Source organism: Lichenostomus cassidix, chromosome 9 (genome assembly GCF_008360975.1).
Source record: "Lichenostomus cassidix isolate B80296 chromosome 9, HeHo_3.0, whole genome shotgun sequence".
Taxonomy (NCBI): Eukaryota; Metazoa; Chordata; class Aves; order Passeriformes; family Meliphagidae; genus Lichenostomus; species Lichenostomus cassidix.
In genome coordinates this window covers 279,267-301,821 of record NC_139490.1, presented here as the reverse complement: position 1 = coordinate 301,821, position 22,555 = coordinate 279,267, and the positions used below count along the sequence as shown (strand labels likewise).

General features: G+C 42.8%; 1 protein-coding gene and 1 pseudogene across 2 annotated transcripts in view; both read right to left on the bottom strand.

Annotated features, from left to right (window-relative positions):
- Positions 1–282: 282 nt before the first annotated feature.
- Positions 283–22,088, bottom strand: LOC146432993 (uncharacterized; annotated as a pseudogene). The gene is made up of 5 exons (XR_014853951.1): positions 21,981–22,088; positions 16,313–16,431; positions 12,859–13,032; positions 9,529–9,714; positions 283–1,482 (listed from the first exon to the last, which is right to left on the bottom strand). The product of XR_014853951.1 is annotated as an uncharacterized LOC146432993 (transcript).
- The window catches only part of LOC146432992 (uncharacterized), a 56,434-nt gene continuing 46,947 nt past the window's right edge, over positions 13,069–22,555 (bottom strand). The window contains exon 5 of the transcript XR_014853959.1: positions 13,069–13,961. The gene's annotated coding sequence lies outside the window, so the exon portion shown is untranslated. The remainder of the gene's footprint in view (positions 13,962–22,555) is intronic.

Here is a 22,555-nt window from a genome sequence, read left to right as displayed (position 1 = left end):
GGCTAGGATGCCACTCTAATGAGTGTAATGAGGAATGGGCTATTCTGACATTTAGTGTAGTCTAGCAAAGAAGAAAGGGAAATTAAGGAAAGGTAAAACACTGAAAGGGCACAGAACAAGGTGAACTGATTCACTAAGCAGAAAGGTTTCTGAAAAGCCAATTATAAAAATTGCTACAGACCATGTCCAGGTTAGCCAAGATCCACGCAGTAAACCACACAATGGCCTTGGCAGCATTACACCGATAATATTTTTGCAAGGTTGAATTAGTGCTGAACAATATTCCAGTATGTTGGACACAAACATCCTGATATTTTTATTAAGTGTCAAGCATGTACATATAACTGTTTTTCCTTCAAGAAGAACATTTGCCACAGTTCGTTAAAAGGAACTTCCGCGTGCCTCCTGTTTGAGTGTGTGAGCGCCAGCGCTGTGGGACCCTCCTGGTGTCCGTGGGGTTGGTTTTTAGACCTGGATGGGACAGATGGAGCAGGCAGTGGAAGGGCAGCAGGCTCCTTTTCAGTGCTGCTCTGTCACCTTACAGAGGTTTGGGCAATTCTTCTGCACTTTCTCCATCACCTTCACCATTACACACTTCACTAGGAGGATCCCTATACAGGTTTCAGTGGCAGTGAGACCCCTTAGTGACTTTCCATATTTGTGGTTCTCCTGTCTGGGCACTGCAGGTGAATTTACATATTTTACATATTTTCCCATTTAAAGATTGTGCACTGGTCATGTGACAGACACATATGTCTCACACAATCCCTCAGCCTCTGAGACTGAGGGCAGAAATGTTCCCATAGATGATAGAAGACTGAAAACTAAGCTCTTCTGGAGTGTGATACATGTATATATCCAATGAAAATGGTGCTAAAATGTTCTGCTGTTTGTTTCTATGATTTTGAATGGTCAAAATGTGGTGCTTCCCACTGATGGTGACTGAAATCTGTGTGTGCACTAAATCCCTAAAAGCTTATGGAGCATACACAGTCACACATGTGCTCACACCCAGAAATGAATGCATGGGTGTATAAAGATGTATAGTAATAGGTGTATATGTACATTTAAAATTTTGAAAAGCCCTGATGTAAACTTTAAAAGTGCAATGTTTTTCAAAAGAAAGCTGTAGGAATATCAAAGGGAGTCAGTTCATTACTATCTAGAGTGTATGGGTTCAGATATCTCAGCCTGTAATAACATTAGGTTATTCCTGTTGAAGACTAAAACATAACTTGGGGATGCCATTGATCTAACAGGTAAGGCATTTACCCAAGTGTCAGAAGTCCAGATTGAAATTGTTTGTGGGGAAGTCAGTAGGAAAAGTTTGGGGGCTTGTTTTTTTAGCTTCAGTCTCACCCCTCAGTTAGCATTGATCTGCAGTGTAGCCTTGTACAAATTATTTTTCATTCTTTGATCTGCATTTTTTCTCTCCCATCTATTATCTGCCTTATCTGCAGATACAGAGAGCTGTTGAGGGCTCTACCTACCATTTTTTTTGTGTATCAAGTACTGAGAGCTCAATTTTGGTCAAGCCATGTGATACTGTCTTAGCAATATTAACATACTGGCACAGTAATGAACAAGTGATAAGCAGTTTATTTATCACTAAGGTCTTCTTAAATTTGAACAGAAATTTAGGAGTTACTAAAAACTGGGTATTCTAAGAGTGCACTCCATTTCTGATGACTTTTGTAAAAAATCCTGCATCAACATATAAAATTTCAAAATAAACAGTATCAGAAATTCCTTTCCTTCATGTAAGCTGTACATTTTCCTTTTTATGAAACTCGTGGTGCTAGACAGTAAGGCATTTACTCAAATTATTCTTGTTTTTAAAACTCCTCAAAATTAACCTGAGTGGTCTCAAACCCAACAGAGATGCGATGGTAATTTGAATTTCAAGTTCTTTTGAATTTCAAGCTGTAAGACACAAGACCTGGAAGACAAATACCAGGTTACAGACTGCTGGAGGGAAGAAGGGTGCAGAAAAGGGCAAATTAGTTATTTGAATGTCTAAGTGGGATTTTTGCATTTATAAAGGCCACTAACTATCCAGAGAACCATGAATGGTAGCAGCAGTATTTAGCTTCAGGCTCTTCTTAAGGTTTCATGTGACAAAGAGCACAGAATTTTCCTCTCTCCTGACTCTAACAAAACTGCTCTTTTTGTCTTTGCAGAGTTAATTTTCTTCTACATGGAAAATAATAGACACTAAATCCAACAACTAATGAAAATAATTAGAATGACAACTGAGAACAAATGGACACTGTTTCACACATTGAAACACATTGAAAGTGCAAGTAGAAATGAATAAATGTTACGAAACACCATCAGCTAACCATCACCTGTTGTTAGCCCGATCCTGACCCCTTTCAAGTCAATGGCAAAACTTATCAAATATCAGTGGAAGTTGTGTTTTACTTCAGTGGGAGATGTTAAAATCATTTGTACAGATCAACAGACAGGCCTTTAGTATATTATGCTCTTCTTCATGATGGGCACCTTTATTTTTCTATAGGTCTTGTGCTGCACCCAGCTGTGGTGTGTGAATAGTAGTTCCTCTAGTCAGAATAGTGTGTCAACCACCATGGTGCACACCTGAAGGATTTTGTGAATAACTGAGGGAAATGACAGCATTCTGTGGAACTGGAGACTGCTGTTTCACTAGGGGGGCCTGAGGTGGTCTGTCGGTAGATGAGTCACTGCCAATACCTTCTGGGCTGTATAAACCCCTACGTGGTTTTCATCTGTGTGGTTTGGCTGATCTTCTTTACACAGTTGTTCTCAGCCTTGCTGTCTGCTGTATTTTGAACCATTTGTGGTTTGGAGGCAGAGGGAAGAGAAGCATGAACAAAATCTGTGCTGCAAATCCAGTTTGGGATTGTAGTATCTTCTTGATGCTGAAAAAGAAGTGTGGATTTGGAAGTCATCATAAGGCAACTACTATGTTTTGGCACTAGTGATGAATTACTGCTTCAAGAACAAGGCTTTTAGGGAAGGCACAGAGCAGACCTGGGTTTGGACCACAGTTTTAAAGCCAGGAAATCAATCCTGGCTTTAGGATAAATAAGTCAGTTTGGTCTGTCTTTTCTTTCCTAGTTTGAACGTAAAACAGTTTGTAAACTGTTGCTATTTAACTAATACACTGGAATGCAGTGAAATTTAAAGACATGCAGTGTTTTTCTTCAATTTGATGTATAAATAGATTACGGCATTTTCAGCATTCCAGTCTTACGATCAACTGGAATCCAGATCAGGATTCATTTAACCTAGTTAAGAGAGAAATGTGAATGGTTTCAGATAGCTCACATGGAGTTCAGTAGCATATTCTCTCATATATTTCAAACTCATATTGAGTTAGACTGATACCAGTATTGGAGAAAATCCCCATCTCTTTGATAAACTTGGTGTGTCTGAAATCTTACTGTTTGGCATGGTTTTATTTTAATGGACATTTCAATGATTGCTTGCTGGATTTCCTAGAATCTAGGTTGCTCATTTTCTTGAAAACCTCTTCTTTGAACAGTAAGTAATCACTTTGCTTTGTGTATAAACTATTAGTCAGACTTTTTACCAGCTTTATCAATTACCTCTCAGTGTTAAAAGCATGGATAATGGCAGAGCATGTGTTTTTAATATGTTGCCTAAGCAAAAAGGGAACATACACGAACTTCAGAGAGCTTGTCAGATACTTTAAATGAGTACTGTGTGGCACAACTTGATCTGTAGTCATAGACTCATTTTTAGAATTGAGTTCCTAAAGTGTAAAGACTTATGTAATACTCGGGGCAGAAGAGTAAGAGTAAGAGTGGAGAGGAAAGATGGTCTGTTTTTAAGATGAGAGAGCAGTTACAGAGTAGACATTAAAGCCATTGCAACTCCATAATAATAAGATTTAGATGGGCTATTTAAATAGACTTTCCAGGGAGTCCTGATTGTTTGGAGTGGTGGTGTCTGTACTAACTAGATGAGACAACATCCACTTGGTTCAAGTATGCGAGATCCTCAGGTTCAAAGGTGAACAAGTACCTGCACCCCTCACATTTCACTTCCAGAACTGCAATGCCCTTTCTTCCCCTTTTACTGGTGAAGCAGGAATTCAAAAGCAGAGACCAGAGCTGGATAAATAAAGGTGTGGGGAAACTTGTACATATTTAGGTTCTGAGTAATTTTTGACAGCTCTATTGCTGCCACATCATGTGGGACATGAGACAGTGATCAGTTGAATCTGGTTCTCTGGCATTTTTTTGCATAAACATGAAACTTACAGTCTGCAATAGCTGCAACTTTCCTACAAAAGCACAAATGTAGGGTTCATAGCAGATAGTGGATTGGTAGATTCCCTGTCTCCACATGGAATCTGTATGCAAAATATATACCAAAAAAAGTAATACTTCTGTGGCTAATTCTTGCTTTTCTCATCCAACTGTACAGCTGCTATTAAGGTCTGAGACTGCATCTACTGAAACCCTCATTCTGTCAGACACTAAAATTATGTGGTAAATATAAACCTAAATTCTGTTCACATAAGTCTCTACTTTTCTGTTGTTAATTTTAAAACTTATATAAGTTGCTGAAATCCACTGAAATAGAATCGTCAATGAAATGGGGAGCTTGCTGGGCAAAATTAAAAGTGTTTGGGGTAGACAAGCAGTAACTGTTTATAAGGATCTGCATTTTGTATTATTACTATTATTATTATTTTACAATGGAGCACTTCCATTATAAACATGATTAAGAGAACAAGCACAACTTGTCGTTCATTAACACTGAAGAAGTGATCTCAGTGTGTATCTAGGTTTAAAAATTCAAACCACTTTCAGAGGTCTGTTTTTGGAGCCTGAGAAAAATGGGAAAACAGAACACGTGGGAAAGTGAATGTTCTGACACTTGTTGGAGTAAACTGATGGAAGTCATACAAACTACTAGGTTAAATGAAAAATAGCACAATACTTGAAATACACTAGTAGGATTTCCATAGTAATTACCTGTTTCATGGCAAGCCCCAACAGATTCTCCACGAGAAGTTTGATCAGTGGAATTGTCCTGTAGGTGTCAAACAGTGTGGGAACACTTTAGTAATGCATTGCAAAGAGGTGATACACTCAGCATTGTCATTTGGAGGAGGACTTTTTTTTCCTCAGTTGCACTATAAATAATTACATGTGGATAAAAATAAGCTTGTAAATTCTGCAAGTTAAGACTGTAGGGATTTTCTCTTCAGAGGCTTGTATTCTGCCCTGCCCATATTCTGATACTAAGACATCTGAAAGTTATTGAAGGCTCTCCACATGGAGTTGTCTCCAAGAAGAGGAGCTGTGGTCTCTGTGGGGATTAGTCAGGATGTAGAGACTTCCTCCAAAAGGAGAGGGCGGTTGTTTGGTGTTTTTCCAACCACAGTTCCAACACCTGCTGTTGTTCAGGTGACAGCACCTGAAGTCATGGATGGCTGCTCAGCATTAGCATTGCTCTGTAGCAAGTGTGGCATGGCAGCTGCCAGCTCGGGGTGGGGAAGGATCTGCATAAAATGCAGTACAGACAAACCAGACAGAGGAACAGTAGGACTGGGCTTTGGCTTTATCGCAGGGGAAATCTTGTGGTGGTATGACCATTAGTGGCACTGACCTGTGAGTGCACAGCTGGCCACTCAGACACATATGTCCTGTGTCCCAGTGCTGCAGCTGACAAAATGTCCTTGTGACATCGGTAGAGAGGCCTGGAAGTGCAGACGGGCAGTGATATCAGAATCAGGAGGTCGCTATGACTGCACTGGCTTTGGCACAAGGTGTGCACTGCTCAGGCAACAGCAAGGCTTCTCAAGCACTCAGGTCCAGGTAAGTTGCACCTGGGGAAATCTGCCCTTTCTTGACACACCTGCCCTGCTGTTACTGCCACTGCTGCTGTTCCTTTTGTCTCTGATGCAGTAAAAAGCCTATTTCTATTAGCTACTGCAATTCCCAGAACAGCAGCTGTGGATCTCAGAGCATCTCAGTTAGATGGTCTCCTGTTGGAGAACTCTTAACAGGCTTTTATCCAGAGCTCAATCAAAAGGTGATCACAAAAGCATTGTCTGGCACAGCGTTGTTGAGACGTATCCCATAAACCCCCAGTATTTCACCTTCGCTCTACTAGAACTGGATCCTAGGTTAGTTATTTCTCGGTTCCCCCACCCATTAGCATCTGTAGTTGTTCTAAAATAGTTTTATATATAAAATGCTGATTGGAGAAGTGGTAACTCAGTTTTTTTGTAACTGGTGTCACAAGACATGTGCATGTGAGTCCATTTGACACTGGCTCTTGTGATCATCAGCAAGTACATTTCATGAGAGAACGGAGAAAATGTTTGTCAGAAAGAACTATCTCTTCCCAACTCATGAGAGTCGTCCCACTAAGAAAAGTGTGGAGTCACCTTAGGAGCTCGTTAGTATCAGACCAAACTGTTCCACTGCACAAAGGCAGACATCTTCTTTCAGTTGACTCTAACAAGCAACTATTGTTTCCCCTTCGCTTGACAGGGTTATATTTAATCATGCAGTGAGTCTCAGGTACAACTGTTAATTCTATATCCTATTTATATCAATGGAATTTACCTTACATTAATGGTTGCAAAAAGTAAATAGCAGTGTGCTGAGAACATGGAAAACAAAACTGGGTTTCTGGCTTCCCAAACCTCCACCACTGAAAATATTTTTCCTTAGTGGTCGCCATACTGTAGTAAACAGAGTTAAGGGCTAGGCCATCTTATTAGTAACATTTCTGTATTGTTGCATAACAAAATTAATTGCTGCCCTTCCTTTTCCAAAAAGGAAGTTGCTGTTTTGCTGTAGCATGACAGACAAAGCCATAAAAAAGAAACAAGTTTTGGCTAAGAAAAACATTTATTGATGCTAAAAAACTGTAGTTCTGCAACATCAAAAACTTCAGTTCTCACACAGTTCTGTGTATCATGCCTGTGATACAATTAGAAACACACTGTCACTTCTTTATTTGTAGATAAATTTACTGAGAAATGCAAATATCCTGTGGAATTCAGTCTTGATGTTGTATTTCTGTCTTTTCAAAATGGATAGAGTTGGGTAACTGAAATTAGTACTGGCAGGCATACATGAGATGCAGGAATTGAGCTTGAAATCATTGTTTAAGCAGAATTCCCATCAAAATCCAGTTTGCAAATATGTATTAGCAAACATTTATCAAGTTTGAGCAATGTCTGTTACCCTGAGGAAGCTGTTTCTAACCACTTTCCACTCTGTGATGCACAGATCCATTAAAATGCCAGCCAATGCCATTGCCAATGATTTAAATTAGAGCTGGATCGGGGACAAAACCTATGGAATTCTCAAGCAGTTTCTAACTGGATCTGAAGTTAAGATGGATAAGCAACCAGAGCATTCAAACATTATAGATGCAGCAGCTGTTGCTGGAGCTGAAGTGGGGATCATGGATTCTCATCTGTTCTCATGCTGTGGCATGTGCTGTGGTTTGGTGCTGGCAGGGGATGGCACAGGGATTAAATGTCACTCTGAATCTGCCTGGAGCTGCAGGCATCAGGTTGTTGTGACTGGCTCTTTTAGTACTCAGACAGATCCTAGGAAAATGTATCAGATGGGTTTATACTAAAACTAAACATGGTTTAGAAAAATAGTAGAAAATCTGTGGGTGAATCCCTCTCTAACTGCCGTGAACTGCAAAAGTACCTGTTACTTCTATACTGTGGTGACAAACCTGTGAAGAAAATCTACATTCATTTAAGACTGGGCCACCCCAACAAAATTAAATACTTGGCATTTATTATGGAGTATATTTTCAAATATTTCTAAGGAGATTTACTCTGTGAAAATACATGAATTATTTCTTTCTGAAGTAGTAAATCTTACACTTGTCTATTCACCTCTTTTTATTCACCTTTTTTCCCCTGTTCGTTAGAAAAAAATAACAATTTCAAGTCACATAAATGAGCATGCCCCCCCTCAGATTGCCTCTGAAATGCTTTTGGAGTTGTTCTACCTCCTGAATAACCCTGTTCCAGGTCATCACAAATTTGACCCCTATTTTTCACTTGTTCTCTTTTTCAGTTTTTATGAAAAATTTGAAAATGAAAAAAAAAGTAATCTGCTCTACTAAAGTATTAGTCAGACATGGTTTGATTATTGAACACCAGGAGTGGTGTGGATTTCCCTCTGTGGACAATCATGTTTGTCCTGGCTGATAATCACTCCAGCAGCAGGTAGCAGTGGACATTATGACTAATTCAGATGGTAAGCAGTTTTATTGTGATCTCTCCAGTATAGGTGGTTTTGGCATTTATCCAGCATTAAGTAATGAACAATTTAAAAATCATGCAATCATACAAAGAAGAGATCATCTGAAGAAAAAGGAAAGAGGTTTTTTTATGATTTTCCTGGTCTTTCAGCTTTAGCCCCTGTGGTTGCATTATGCTTCCCATACAAAAGCCACTCAGTTTCTCATCTTTTCCCCTCAGTGAGGCACTTGGAAGATTACAGACCTTACTGTGAATTGAGCACTGTCTAGATCAAAGATGTCCTGAGTTTTTTAAGTTTCAGGATATTTCTCCACCTAATTATCTCAGATCTGATTTTTTTCTGTCTCATCGGGTGCCAACAGCAAAGGGTCAATAGGTGAGGTCAGCATTGTCCTGTAACTGACTGGCAGGTGGCACAATGCTGTATAGGGCATGGAACACAATTCTGAAAGCAGCTCTGCTGCAGTCCCCCAGCTCTCAGGGTGTGCTGGGGATGTTTGCCTGCGAGTTGTGTGGCTCTTCCCCATCAGCCCTCACTGTTAGTGAGCTCACTGGATGTCGGCATGAGTGAACCAATGCAAAAACAGCTGGGCACAAAGTGTGAGCTGTAACTGGAAGTTTGCTGAAGAAAAGGATGTAGGCTCTGAGAAAATATCACTGTCAGAGGTGGAGACTGGGGTGGTTAGCACGTTCCTGTTCTTCTCTACCTGGCTGAGGGGGACTATGGCAAGCAGCTTCTGCAACAAGACAGCCAGGGTCTAATTTGTGGTCTGATGGTGACACTGTGCCTCACTGAGTCAGAGGTGGCACTCAGGGTGAGCCTGCCCAGTCACAGCCTGCTCTGGCTGGCAGGGGAATCACATCAGCAAGGTCTTTGGGAGTACACATAGGTCAGAACAAGCTAGAGGAAGAAAGATGATGTGGAAGCAGAGTGCTAAAATACAGAACAGGGAGGTTTTATTCTATATATACCAATATCATAGTTAACCTGTGTAAATGTTCCTGTGTTTACTCATGTGGTAAAAGGCCTTAATAATGGTGAGTAAATACCCAGTAGGATAGATTTAGCATGTGGGAAGGATCATGGCGAGCTCTGTAAGAACGTGGAGGTTAAGCAATACTAATGTACATGCAAGTAGCAGAAAGGGGGTAATTTTTTTTAAAAGTTAAATTTGTGTGTGCAGGAGTACTGCTCAGATTAGCATGGAAACACACACAAAATTTATTTGAAATTACTCTTTTCAAGAACACTTACATATTCAAATGTCTTTTTGTATAGCATGATGTCTAAGGAGATATCTATTTTCTTCCAGTGTACTTCCCAGAACCAGACCTTCAACACCATTATTCACCCCATTGTTAAAAGAAATATGCCAGCTCTTCTGTACCATGAACTGCTTCTGGAGTGCTGCTTTTGTGAATGGTATGCAGACACATCTCCACGTCTGCTGAAATGTAAATAACAGGTGGATTTTAGGCAAATTTCCTGAAGTTCTCCAAGCTTTATAAATAATACTTCCTAATTTTTTTTTCAGGCAGTAAAACTGAAACCTAAATTGGAAATTATTCACTCAAAGCTTCAAACCAAGTCAGTGCCTAAATTAAAATTAAAATCTAGGGTTTCTTGATCTCCTGCCTAGTCCTGTGAACACTGAGCAGTGCACTCTGTAAGGTCTCAAGCATATTTTGCAGTGTATGATGCATGTTGCACTAGTCTGTTGTTTCTGCATCTCTATTTTTGCAGATTAATTGGTACTATGTAGGATATGGGGTGAAAAGTGATTTTGAGTGTTAAATGACTAAAGGATGTTCTAGCCTGAATTCCTCCTGTATTCTCAGACAAGGGAAACAAGGTTCTGTTCTGCTTGTAGAGGAGATGATGCAGAGCAGAAACTTGGAAAGCTGGAGCTGAAGTTGTGCAAGGAGAAGGGAGATGCTTTCAGTTCCCTCCCACATTTTTTGGTGTTATCTTTCCCTACCGCATTTGCTTTCTCATTCCTGCTTCTCCCTCTGCATGTGTGGCAGCAGGAAGGAATGTGCTGGGCTCATAGTGTAAGATTCTCCATGGATAGTCAGAGCTGCTGTCATGGAGCTGCAGTGGCCCCCCGGAGCTGTGGTCACCAAAGCTCTTGTGCACAGCACATGAAGGACTACAAGCCAGAGCCTGCTGTCTGCCACACATTGCCAGGGATTGACATCAGAGCGTGCATTTCAGTCACATCAGCATAACCAAAACCAGTCTGGGTAGAACTGGGTAGATCTGGAATTTTGCTCCCAAAGACAAACTGTGGGATGTGAAATAGAGCCAGTGACAGGAACCTGACAGGGACGTGCATTCTGTACAGAGAACCCCAAGCAACAAGTCCTTATGGCTTTTCCCTGTAGAATGTGGACCATGGATTGCTTCCTTCCATGACTCACAGAGAGTTGCATACAGGTAGGATCCCTGTAACCCTGTTTTCACTTTGTAAATCATTAGACTTAACACTTTTCAGATTTGTCTTCCTGAAACACTAAAAGGAAACCCACACCCTGGTAGTGTCTGCTGGCCTTTGTTCCACCTGGGCACACTCTGCTTGCAGAGGTTACTGGCACTGGCCCACTCAGCTGTGAAAGAAAAAGCCTGCTGACAGGGTCCTTCTGGTAAGATCATAACTTCAGGACAATCCCTCTTTCTTGAAGTTATGTTTATAGGGAATAGCACATGGTAAATTAAGACATCTGGGGATCTGCAAATCCAGAGCAGACAAAGCTCCGTACTGTATAGCACAGTGACATTCTGGTTCATAAGGAATTCAGAATGCTGGTTCACATACTGACAAAAGGGTTCAATGATGAAAGTGATCAGAATCTGATCCATAGCAATGTCACTGCAGACCTTAACGCTTGAATGGACTCAGGGTTCTTCAGGAGGACAGTGAGAGAACAGAAAGGCAGAATGTGAGAGGAACTACATGGTGAAAGAATGCACAGTGCACTTTCCTGCAGCTTCTGAAGCCCTCTTTCCTCTCATAACAGAGATGCTTTAAAAAGGCCAAACTGTGAGAAGTGAAGATTTATTGCCCAGTCCTTTGATGCCATGGTCTGTTGAAGCATGGAGAATGGCCATAAGATGTGGGTTTAGTGTTCTTTTGCAGTGGGTTACAAGTGGCACCAGGAATGAGGAAACATGTCTCATCCTAGTATGGACATAAATTGATTCAATGGTATCGAGCGAGTTTCTTCATCTCATTATGTCACAGTTACTCCGTTTTTGAAATCAGGTTGATGACTATCAAGCACTGTTCATTGTTTGAGATCTGCAATTGTAAAATAGGAGCAGCACAGGCAGGGTCAGGCAGACAGACATCCCACATGCAGTTTTGGGATCCTGGCCTGAAGCAGGAGCTGTGTGCTGCCCAGATGGGTTATCCAATAGCCCACAGCAGTTGCCAAGTAACCACTGGAGATTATGAAAAAACTAATACTCAGAATTAAAAACTGAGGAAAGATTCAAGTTCACCACAAGACCTCTCTCAGGACTTCCTTAATTACTTGTTTGCAGAACATTTTAAATTCATCACTGACATTATTTTTATGCTAATTCCTGGAGCCCTAGTCAAGTTTTATGCATTGAAAAACATAACTGGGTTATCCAAGTAGGTCTTCAGAAATGGACTTCTTTGTTTGTTACTCAATAGCTGCAGACACTTGTAGGTGTTTGGGTTTGGCCTTCAATATAAAAATCTGATTATTATGTATCCAGCACTTACCTAGGTACTATGTAGTTTACAATGAGAAAAGGTTTTCAAGATGGAGTCTGATCCTTTGGATATTGCCCAATGAATAGCATTTAAAGTTATGCTTGATCCATGCCAATCCCAAGCAATTCCCATCCTTATGGAAATCTCTGTATGATATGACATTTGTTTTCCATGAACCAGGATGTGCCTTTGTAACCGTAACTTTGTTTTGCACACATATGTATGCCTCTAAAATTGTCTGATTCTGTCTGACAAACATATGAAATTTTCAGAATTATATTAATTTTGGGGACATGCACTTATGCCTTGGACAAGGGTCCAAGCCTTGAGGGTATAAGGTATAGCATTCATCCTAAATTTAGTTTATCTTCAATTCTGTTGATAAATTTTCTGTACTGATTTCAAAGTCATAGGGCATGTTAGCTGGATGGCTAAAATTTCTACAGAAAGGGGATTGTGTATTTACAAGGATAACAGTAAAATTCAGAGTGACATCAATAAGGGTTATAAAAATAATTAAAAGAGTTAAGTTTAGGAAATTAATACATGACCACACAGAATAAGAAGTGAGGAGAAGGCAAATTCAATTCCTCTGTTATGCTGTCCTCTCCCTCATGGCCCCGCAGGGCTGGACACCAGATTGGATCCATTACTTTAAACAGAAGACCTCTTCTGCTCCCCACGTGGGCAGACACCAAGTGAGGATGGGCACTAAGATCTTGCAGTCCCTCATAAATACAGTTTGGTCTCACTAGGGAACATTTCTATGTTTTTGGCAGTACACACTACAAGCCTGGCTGATTCATGCTGTGGGAAAACCAGTGTGCTTGCTCTCTTCTGCATTCTTACCTGGAGATTGCTTGTGCCTGTTTGTTCCTTCCAGTATGTTCTCCCAGGCAGCACAGACAAGCCCTCAGTCCCTTCCTCCCCAAGCAGGAACGGTGTGTTGTCATGCCTTGCGGTGACTTTGCAATGTGGAGAAACTGGCATGGGGATAAGATCACGCTTGTTCTGTTCCCTGACCTGCAGGAATGTAAACTCACTGACCTCATACATCTGCAGACGCAGGTAGATGCTCTTACTCACACCACTTTGTAATTCAGCATTATGCTTATTCCTTACATTGCACTGTGCCGTGCACAAGTTAACAACAGGTGGTCTTATGAGATGCTACCATTCCATGAAGAAGAAAAGCAAACTCCTCAGGTGGGATGACTCTGATGTGAGAGAGGGCCCAGAGGTGGCCCAGAGTTCCTCATTCCCTGGGCAGGCCCATGAGAAGGCACCTGCCTACTGTGTTAGTTTCTGCAGACGACGCCTCAGAGGATAAAATTAGATGGGCAATGCAGTCTCTAAGCTCACCACCTGAGCCCAGGTGAGCTGTGGGAACATCCTCTTGCACATCTGAGACACCAGACACCACCTCCATAGCTGCCTCCCTGCAGGCATGGGAGCGCAGGTGGAAAGTCCTTTTGGAACATATTCTTTACTGGTGTGGCTTCCACGTGTAAGTCTGCAGTCAGCAAACCTCACAAGTGTGCAAACTGCATGTGCTGTGTTACCTGAAACCTGCCTTCTCTGTGCTCTGTTGCAGCTCATGTTGGCCCCAGAGGCAAATCTGTGACATTCCAGTTGAACAGGGTTCCAGCTGAAGGTGACACAATCCTCTGTTCCATTGGGGCAGGGAAGGGGTTTCTGAATAGGATCCACCTCTGAGCAATGCATGGAAAGAACAGATTGTCCATACAAAACTGCAGCCACTGCCTAGGACAGTGAGAAGTTGGCACTTACCTCTTACCATATATCCTCCTTTTCTCCTATGCAATGGCGGTCTGGAGCACCACACTTCTGTGTTGTTAGGGAATATGTCTGTGCTGGGCTACACAATATCTGGCTTTACTTTGATTTCAGAAGCTGTAGCAATATGGCTCAAGATCCACATCTGTATTAGGCTGTAGTAGCGAAAAGAAGCGAACTGTTCTTGTATTTGGCATCTTCAGTGCTTTGTAGCAATATTAATATCCAGACAAACCAACATTACTTTGAAAGCTACTGTGGAAATTCATAAATGACAATATGGCCAGAGAAAATTATAAACATGTAAAACAAAACTGGTGCTTTTTAAACATGACTCTAAGGGTTGACCACCACCTCTGCATCACGTGCATTCCAAAGGGTCCATTTTTATGTGCTATAAAGAGTAAATTTGTATATATAGCAAAATTTTAAAATGGGACATAGTTACATGCAAAATTAACACTTCTCCTTTAAGGATGACAGGCTGAGAGCCATATCTTCCCAGGAGCAGTTAATGACTCCAGTGAGGATAGCTGTGAGAGCAGAGGGACCTGCAGTCAAGTCCAATTTTTGTTTGCTTATTCTAGCATAGAACCTTCTTGGAAAAGTAAGAAAAAATCTATTTATCCTGCAAAACTTGTGGCATTATCCCCTATAACCTTCCTGAGGATGGGGAGTCAATGCCAGAATCTTTGCACAGGTTCCTTCTAAGGAGTTGTCACAAATCCTGGACTTCCTAATGCAACCAAGTTACACTGACAACCTCCCTTCAAAATGCAAAGAGTTATTGCTGCAGGAATAAATCCTCTTTCTTAGAAAGAGAGGCATATAATTTAGCAGGGAAATGGAAAGATTTAGTCTTGTTCCTGCTGCAAATGCTTGAAATGTGTAAGACTGAATTATCTAGGGAGCATGACAAGGGTCTGACAAAACCTGGCAGTTTTAATTAATGGCCTCTATTCATCTGTCAGAACCCAGTGGGTCTGCTGACAAGACAGAGTGATGACAGATCAGCTTCCAGTGACATCCTGTGTAGATGCCTTCAAAGTAGTAAAACATACATTTAAAAACATATACTTAGGCATGTCCACAAAACTTGAAGTCTTTCGCAAGTGCTCAGATTTGTATCTCAATTACAGATTCCCTTCAGTAAAACATGCAATTTACATCCCTAAAACAAGTCAAACCTGACACAAAAATGATTAATTATTGAACAAAAAGGTATCATCATGACCATCTGTGGATAAAAAGAAGAGGGGAGTTTCACCAGTGCAAATACAAAATTTGCAGTTTTAAAATCTAGAACAAGTTTGGGACTTTTTTAATTAGCCAGAGAATTAACGGATTTTGGAATCACTACAATGACTTAACATGGCTTTGGGTGCTGTTGTTCTGTTTTGCAGTGACAGGGACTTCTGCAGGAGAAAAATGTGGAATCCCAGCCTAAAATCTGCCATTGCAGAGGTAATGTCTAACCTCATATGGAGTCAGGCCTGGTCACTTGCTGAGGAATGCTGCTGAAATGCAGCCATCAGTGACAGCAAGTCAGCCCCTTTCACTGCAGGTGTGCAAACAGGGATTGTTGCTGTGGCTTTCCGAGGGGAGCTCAGCTGCTCAGAGCTCCCTTTGGTAGGGAACTGCTCTCTTTCCTGTGGGATACATGCATGGCATGTAAAGGGGAACGACTGTCTGACCAGACTAGGCCCCGCAGTGCCAGGTTGTCCCAGAGTTAGCAGGTGAGCTGTTCCTGTCTGTGGTGCACAGTGGGTGCACCTGAGAGCAGCAGCTCTGAGCTGTCAGTACCCCCACGGCATCCTTGCTGCAGCTGCCTTCTTGCTCTGGAGGAGGCTCTTATTCAGAAAAGGTTCCCTGAATGGTCTTTTCTTTGTAGGAGAACAGAAATGTATCAGGCCAGCTTGGGGACCCCTCATTTTAGGAGAGGCCTTAGAGCCTTTGGGAAAAAGCCTTCACCTATCTTTCTGCAGGCTGTGGACAGAAGTGTATGTGTGCCCCTGATGGTACATGGAGAGATGTGCACTAACACCCTTGCAGGAAACACGGCAGAGAGCACCTCCAGCTCACAGGGTGTTGGGGCAGCCCAGCAGGCTGAGGGCACCAAGCTGGGCATTTCCTCACTGCTGGGGTGGTCTGATCTCCATGGCTTGCACAGGGACAGGGACCACATGTGACTTGCACCACAGCTGATTATGTAGCCACTGGGAAAAACACGCTTGGCAGCAAACAGAAAGCAAGAAAGTGACAAGTGACAGAAATAGGCTTTCAGGTTAGCACTTCAGTCCCCATATTATCCCTCAGAGTGAATTCATATGCCCTCAGCTGATCCATTTTTGAGATCCTCAGGAGTAAATCAGGTTTCCCTGCACACACACCTGCCCTGTGTGAACACATCTTGTGTGGCTGCTGGCAGATTTTGGAGGCTCTGAACCTATGACCAAAAATAGGTTGGTCTGGTTTCCCTAGTCATCATGTTCAGTGTTACACATGCCATGATGATGAAGCACTGTAAAGCATGAATCTGCTCGCATTCACTGATAAACCAGTCATGCAAAAGGTTCCTTGGAGTAGGAATTCAACAGAAGGCATTTCACATCTGTCAGAAATAATTCAAGGGTGTGGAGTGACTCATTGGGAACTACACGAATAATCAAGACTTCATTTTCAGCAAGACAAAGCCATGAACTTTTGTCTGGCACATCAGTAGGGAATATGTTCCCTTTGCTAAGGCCTGTGTTCTGGGGACTGATGCAAACAAAAGTACCAGAAGGAGGGATTTTTGTGATGGTCAGAGTGGCCACTTTTAAAATGCAGTTTTGTGTATGCCAGCATAGCATGTGTGTGAGACTGCAGAGCTCAGAGTAGAATTTATAACTGAGAGAGTGGGAAAGCCTTGCACTGGTGTGTGGTCAGAAGAGTTTCTGCTGCAGTTAGCACCAATATCACCTCTCAAGGTACATCAGTTTACTAAATGAAAACAGTATTGCAGGGAGCCAACAAAAGGAATCCACAGCCCCTAAGCAGTTGAGGGTTGGGATCAGTTCCAGAGAACAGCCTGTTCCTACCACCTGGCCATCCTTCCCTTGAGAAGGCAGGCAGAGCCCCTGACCTGCACACCCTCATGCTGATGCCAACAGAGGCTTCTCTGCCCAGACAGCCTCTGACAATTGTGTTTCCATCCCTTTTCCTGGGCAGCTCTACTAAATGTAAGTCTTTTGCACAACACCTGAAGTGAAGCTGTTGGTAACATCTTTTTTACCATGAACAAGTTCTCTATCTATACACAACAGAGTAGAATAAAAAAATGGAAAATTAAATCTGCCTTAGCTGAGTGTTTTAATATTAAGCAAGGACCCAGATCTTTCCCTTGGCCCAGTCTAGAAATTTGCCAACCATTGCTGGTTCCCACTCATTGTGTGGAAATGAGGAGCTGTGTTTTCTGTTTGGGCTTTTTTTCCCTCTAGACTGCAAGCAACAATAGGAGTTGTGCTGGTCTGTGGTTTTGATTTGCTGTGCTGTGTAAGAAAAACAATGAGAAAGGGGGAAGGCAGGATCATTTTCTGTCTGGCCTGTGCCAACTTCAGAGTCCAGGAACCTTCAGAGTCAGGTGCTGGGGCCCTCAGCTTGTTCCATCAGAGCTCCCAAGTACTGCATCCCTGCACACAGAGCTGTCTGTCCCAACAGCTCTGAGAGCTGTAAATACTGGCAGCACTCAGGGATTGGAGACTTGGCAAGTGTGACAGATGGCAGGAAAAGCTTTATAAGCTGAGCAGAGGCTGGGAGAAAGCTTGTGAGGTCCAGTCACAGGTTAAAGAACAGACAAAAGCATGTCAAACAATATACATCACTGGATTTCTGTGTGTGCTGAGGGCCAGAGATTGTCACTACAGAGAAGGTATTTCCAGTAGATTTTTTCTTCATGCAAGTTCTAAAATATTTTCCAGAAGCACTAGCTAGGTGACAGGACCTGTCCTTTCAAGGACAGGGCTAAATCCATCATGACCTCAACTTGCCAGCACTTCATACAACTTGATCCCATATGAATCACAGTGAGTGCGAGCTCTGAGAGCTGAGTCCATGAACAAAGCATGTCTTAGAGCAGGGTGAGGAATGCAGAGGTGTGTGTTGGAAGGTGTGGCAGGTATGTGTGAGCTGTTAATGACTGCGCTGAAGAAATCCTGGTGATGCAGAGGCAAATAGTCCAAGAACTGGAAGAGTCCAGAACCTATGCTGTAGGATCAGCTGAAGGACTGATCTGCATCCATAGCAGCTGGCATGGAAATGCTGTTCAGCAGCAGCAATTCTGAATCTCATGTGCTAGCAGCAGGTATGAGCCTGCCTTGGTATTATCTTAATTTTCAAAGACTTTATCATGCTTTTCAGAGCCATCCTATCTTTAATCTGAGACTTCACTGTACAGGGCACTCCATGGCTACTACCACTGTCCTCTGAACCAGCCGCTCTGAAGGTGACCTCCTCCACTTACAGGTGAGGAAAGGCAGAAAAATTAGGGTTTAATGGATGGAACTCTGGATGGAACATGGATAAATCCAAGAAGTTAAACAGATGAAAAGTGGCAAAGCTTTCCGTGCTAGCTGAAACTAGCATTTGTAAAGCTGAAATACGAAAAGCTTAAGTTCTGCAACTTGAAAAGTACAGAGTCTGTCTAGTTGTGAATCAAAACTGTGGTAGGATCTGACCCTGCCTGCTCAGCCCTGTGACTGAGGCTCTCTTTCCCCGTTATGGGCTTCAGCTGTAGCACACCGAAGGGACCTGCACCATCCTGACACGAACACTGCTCTACCTGCCCGCACTGCCTCGCTGCAAAGAGTGGCTCTGAATTATGGGTGGGCTCTGAATTACAGATGCACCCAATTGATTCCCTTATAAAGTTTGGTGCCATTCACCTTATTTGCTCTATGGGCTTTCTCAATGCCCTCGAGGTCCCACACCACTGGGGAGGGCTGTAACACCCCCAGAACAAGGTACATTTTGCAGGGGAAATGACCTGTGGGCATAAGTGATCTTTCCTAACACCTGGCAGTTGTCCTACCCAGGCTTCACCTGCATCTCCTTCAGCCAAAGGAGGGACAGGGATCAGGCTTCTAGGTGAACAGCACGGTCCTGGCCCTGTGTCCAACCAGTACTACATGATCAGGCATGCCACCAACAAATGCTCCCAGGAATTCCAGGCAGGAGACATGCCACATCTGTCTCATCTTGATTTTTGATATTTTTCCACCCTGAACATGTGGCTAGGTGGTTGTTGTTTGGCCTTTTTTTTTTTTTTCTGTGTGGTAACTGAAGATATTTACTACCAAGCAGGAGTTTTGTTTACTTAAGAGTGGCAGCCTCAGCTCCTGGAAGCAGGCAGCTTCAGTGGCTGTATCCATGCCCCATTCAGGGAGCCCAGACCCCTTACCTTTCTCTCTCCATTGGGTATTTAAAGGCCATGCTCCCCTCAGGAGGACACCTTGAGCTGGCAGGACATGCTGTGGTTGCAAAGCCCCGAGCTGTGCTCCCCCCACTGAGCCCCATGTGATGCTGCTTTGGGCACAGCTGCTGGCGTCTGGTGTCTGCTCAGCTTTACTTTGAGGTATTTAAACTTGGTGAAGTGTCTTCTTTTTAGGTCTGTATGCCCAGATCAGGTGGTCACCTGTGACAATATGTTTATTCACAGATCCTAGTTGCTTTCAGGGGCCAGCCTTCTCTAAACATAATTAGGGCTATTTAAGTAGCTGCTCACAATTACCTCTCGGTTCACATAAAACACCATGAATTCCCTCACTGAGCGAAAACTCCAGGCAGCATGATGGTGAAAAGCAACAAGGACCTTGCTGTTGAGTGCCTCAAATATTTCTATGATCCTACTGTAAATGGATGTTTACTTCTGAAGAGCTGCCCACTATGTCTACTCTGCCATTGTCAGTTTTCAGACCAGCAGCTTTACTGGGCACTTTGACAGCTGTTCCCACCTGTCAGTCTCCCTTGCCCTTGTTCATAGTAATTAGGCTGGAGGTATATGCAGCAAAGCTTGATTTGGGGATGGATGTGAATAGAAGTTTTTCAGCTTCTGTCCTTTTGCCTGCCCTAAAAATTTAATTTCTGGGATTCCAACAAGGCCATCACACTGAATATGTCTATGTGAGTGTTGGTGAGCGGAGTTTGGCCCCAGCCCTGGCCCCAGCAGGTGCTGAACTATCAGGTCATCTAGAACATGAGTCTCATTTTCAGCACCACACAATTTTCTCCACAGTGATGTTATCTTTGCCATCAGCTCCTGGCACGCAGTAGCTCACATATGCCATTAGCAGGTGTCAGAAGACATACATAGAATTTGCTCTCAGAACATTTCTTCCATTCTTCCTCCCAGACTGTTGAAGTGCAAGTTCAAGTTAAAGCATGTGGTGACTACAGCCTGCTCCCAAATAGGGCCATGGAGAATTAAAAGCAGGCTCCAGGAGGAACTCATGTCTTTCAGTCTCTCTGTTATGGTTAGCTGCTCAGCACACAGCCCTTAGAACGTGGGGAGTGCAGTTCTGTGTGGCTGCACTCCTGATACTCTCATGGCAGCTCCTCGGCTCCTTCAGGATCATTCGGCAACAAGCAGGAAGGCAGAGATGTGGGTGCAGTCTCTGTGGGAAGCTCAGCCACCTGCCCACGGTCTCAGCAGGCTGCTAGCAACTTGGCAGAGCTCTGTGCACTGGTGTAGACCAAGATGAACACAGATATTTAAGGATCAGGCAAACAAATGGCCAGAAGAGGCATAAATTCAGGAACACGATGTGTGCACATTATGTGGCCTCCAAGAGGAGGCAGAAGCCTGAGGAGCTCTGCATCATCCCACATTTATGCTGCTGTGAGCTCAAGCTGACCTGCCCTCCCAGCAGAGCCACAGTCAGAAAAGCCTGGGAGCTGCTGCTGGAACCATGTGCCTGAGTGCACTGCTGAGTTGCCATTCACTTTGGATCTGGATGTCTTATATAGGAAAATAAATGGCTTTTTGAAAAATCTTATTCAAGGGTCTTCTTTTAACAGGATTTTTTTTTCTGTCTCCCTCAACTGCAGCAAATCCTGCTCACAGTTGCTCCTGAACTTGATGGAAAAGAAACATATGAAAGACCATGGCTCAGGACCCTCCTGGTCTCCAGACCTGACGTGAACACTTACTTTTCATCTGTTTCATCCCCAAAGGACAATTTCATTTTGGGTTCATGAGCTCATACTGAAAAACATACTGAAAATAGAACATTTCCAAAGTCACAAAATTCTGTGAAATTGCAAATCTAATGCTTTGGATCCAAAGTCAAACTTCGGGTTTTTTTCCCCACAAAGATACTTAGATACTTGATCAAATGAAAACTGCTTCAGTGCTACAACTGCCATATTTATGCTCTCGTCTGTCTGACATGTCTCAGAGATTTTGCTCATTTTGTTCGATAAGGTAGATGGGGAGGGGACTGTCACTTGCTTTTGTTCATTAAGCTCTTTAAGTTCCAAGATTATTTAAAATAATTTTCTTCCATACAAATGTAGTTTCTGTTGCACAGTGTGCTGTCTCATCACATATGGAAATCCCATTCCCTTTGGGCTTTTGAATGCTGCTGCTTTCCCACATGGGGGGTGGTCTCTGCCCCTGCTTCACTCCCACATTGCTGGAGGGTTGGAGCAGGGGGGCAGTGAAGAGAATGCTGAACTATTGAAGCCAGAATGCTGTGTGCACAGAAAGGTGCACAGTAGAGGCAATTTTGTGCCAACCATAGAAATAATTTCCTTAGAAAAGTATTTTGCCTGAAGCCCACTAGAGATTGCAGCCCCAGATAACTCGCTCTGGTCCGAGGTCAGAGCTGAAACTCTGCAGCAGGGGCATGGCCAGCCCTCGGCGTGAGCACTGCTGGCCACACAGGCAAGCAATCTCCTGTGCCAGACAACCCAGGGCAGAAGAAAAGGCACTAAGGAAAATGGGGTTTGTAATAATTCTGTTGTTCTGGGAGGAAAAGAGAACATTTTTTATCTGGCTAAGCAAGCAAATTGCACTGGATCCTAAATGTCCTACCTATCCCCATGGAACAGCTTCTGTCAAGTGCTGTCTATACCTCAGGGTTCTCCCATGTTCCTTTCTTTTAAAGTTCAAAGTCAAAAGGCTACTTTTAAGTGGCTGCATCTATTTGTCCTTTTCTTCGCTTGAAGCAAACAACCAGTAAAATTCCCTGGCATATTTCTCTCCTTTCTGAAGTTTCTTTCCTCCATTGCCCTCCTCCATAAAATCAGACCCCTTGTCACGCATAAGTGAACCTAGAAAATAATTTAGAGTGGGAAGCATGTGAACCACTTCAATGAACATCAGGTAATTGTATATTAGAGGCCTTTTGAAAGGTCAACTGTTTCTGGGTAATTTTTCCAGCTATTTTCTTCGTGAACTGAAGCCCACTGGCACAAAGTGAAGAACAAGGTGGCTTTGCACAAGTTTCCAACTCCCTGGCTGTGTGAATTGCCCACCCCAGATCACTGTGTGATTCTTTTGATGTTTTCTTTCCAAGATGCCCATCTCCACACGTCACCTGCTTGTGCCACATTTGTATCGCTCATCTGTGTCCTAGGAATGGCTGAGGTTTTCAAACACAGTGCTCAGTAGATTCTACACTTTTCTAAAAAAAGGCTTTTCAGTTGCTTCAGGATACAAAGCAATGTGAAAATCCTGAGACACACAGATAGACACACAGACAGATAAGAC